The following is a 2,500-nucleotide window of genomic DNA, read 5'->3' as shown; positions in this document are numbered from 1 at the left end:
ATGATTTTTGATTTTTGGCTTGATTTTGTGGCTTGGTGGTGATTTTGGTGAAAAACGAAAATCATGGTTTTGGAAAAGTGGCTGGACTCAATCCTCACAAATGCCTCCAAAGTGATGTGGGAGAAGTTTGGGATCAAAAGGAATTGATTTTGACATGGTTGGTGCATAGCCAAGTTCCATGATTTTGGATTTTTGGCTTGATTTTGTGACTTGGTGGTGATTTTGGTGAAAAATGAAAATGTTGGTTTTGGAAAACTGGCTGGACTCAATCCTCACAAATGCCTCCAAAGTGATGTGGGAGAAGTTTGGGATCAAAAGGAATTGATCTTGACATGGTTGGTGCATAGCCAAGTTCATGATTTTGGTGTTTTGGCTTGATTTTGTGGCTTGGTGGTGATTTTGGTGAAAAACGAAAATGTTGGTTTTGGAAAAGTGGCTGGACTCAATCCTCACAAATGCCTCCAAAGTGATGTGGGAGAAGTTTGGGATCAAAAGGAATTGATCTTAACATGGTTGGTGCATAGCCAAGTTCATGATTTTGTGACTTGGTGGTGATTTTGGTGAAAAACGAAAATGTTGGTTTTGGAAAAGTGGCTGGACTCAATCCTCACAAATGCCTTCAAAGTGATGTGGGAGAAGTTTGGGATCAAAAGGAATTGATCTTGACATGGTTGGTGCATAGCCAAGTGCCATGATTTTGGATTTTTGGCTTGATTTTGTGACTTGGTGGTGATTTTGGTGAAAAACGAAAATCATGGTTTTGGAAAAGTGGCTGGACTCAATCCTCACAAATGCCTCCAAAGTGATGTGGGAGAAGTTTGGGATCAAAAGGAATTGATCTTGACATGGTTGGTGCATAGCCAAGTTCATGATTTTGGATTTTTGGCTTGATTTTGTGGCTTGGTGGTGATTTTGGTGAAAAACGAAAATCATGGTTTTGGAAAAGTGGCTGGACTCAATCCTCACAAATGCCTTCAAAGTGATGTGGGAGAAGTTTGGGATCAAAAGGAATTGATCTTGGCATGGTTGGTGCATAGCCAAGTTCCAAGATTTTGGTTTTTTGGCTTGATTTTGTGACTTGGTGGTGTGCCAAGAATCATGAAATTTTCAAAGTGGTGGTTTTTGAGTTTTGTTGGTTGGAAAGTGTCACAAATGCATGCAGAATGAGGTCTAGAAAGTTTGGTATCAAAACCAAGCCATCTTGATGTGGTTTTGAATTTTTGAAATGTTGGAAAATAGAGGGTTTTGAAAAAAATTCATGAAAATTCGAAACCTTGGCCAATCCTAACGAAACTTGGTGGGCACCTTCTTGATATTATTATGGGATGGACTGGAAAAAATCACGCAAAAATACGGTGTCTAGATACGTTTTTCCATTTTTCCCGATTTTCCACATTTCGGGTCTTTGGAAAAATAAAAAAAATACTTCCCCATGTCGAAAAATTCTAATTTTTTGCAGGCAATGTTGTACCATTTTTATGAGGATCCCTGCAAAAAATCTCGTGAAAATTCGTTCTCTAGGTCCCAAAACAGAACTTATGTCTACTCAAAAAAAGTGTATCTACTTGTACAAAAGTGGCTTTTGCATATTTAGCTATTATAGGGGGGGGGTGTTCCTCAATGCAGCCAGCTCTTGCACCATGGAAAATTCTGGTGCGGTCCCTTCATTCCCCCCTGTTTTGGCTTGCTTTGTGGTGGGGCAAGTCAAAACGCCCACACATGGGTGATCCACCAACTTGGGTTGGTGTCACCCGTTGTGGGCGACGGCACGGTGGTGGCCGCCGTCGGTTCCGGCCGACTGACCCGGTGGGAAAAAATGTGAATCTGTTATGTGGATTTGTGGCACGCTGGTGGGATTTTCGTTGTGTGGCTCATTTCTAGACTTGTGAGCATCACGAAGGGGGTATGGCTTCCAACCGTTCGCGGGGAAGGGGCCATCATGTCTGGCTTGCTGCCGGCCGGGGGGGTAATGTCATCAGTCAGCGTCCGCTTGGGCTCACATTTGTGCTGGTTACGCCCAGGGTCATGTGGTTGATATTGAGGGCTTTATTACTCTCGGTCCAGTAGCGCGCGGCCACCACAGGGAAGGCACGGCCTCATCCGCGTGGCTTCTCCCTCACGAGCATCTTGGCGATCCGCCACGGTGGTCGTGCTGGAGAAGAAGCACGGATGAGACGGGTTGGAACTGTGGCCCGGTGCGATCGGGGAAGATTTGTGCCACGCAAATCGTTGGGTGGCTTATTCGAAGACTTGTGAGCATCACGAAGGGGGTATGGCTTCCAACCGTTCGCGGGGAAGGGGCCATCATGTCTGGCTTGCTGCCGGGCGGGGGGGAGTAATGTCATCAGTCAGCGTCCGCTTGGGCTCACATTTGTGCTGGTTACGCCCAGGGTCATGTGGTTGATATGAGGGCTTTATTACTCTCGGTCCAGTAGCGCGCGGCCACCACAGGGAAGGCACGGCCTCATCCGCGTGGCTTCTCCCTCACGAGCATCTTGGC

The sequence above is a fragment of the Phaseolus vulgaris genome, chromosome 3 (genome assembly GCF_051622355.1).
Source record: "Phaseolus vulgaris cultivar YP4 chromosome 3, ASM5162235v1, whole genome shotgun sequence".
Classification (NCBI taxonomy): Eukaryota; Viridiplantae; Streptophyta; class Magnoliopsida; order Fabales; family Fabaceae; genus Phaseolus; species Phaseolus vulgaris.
Note: the sequence above shows the minus strand (reverse complement) of the source record.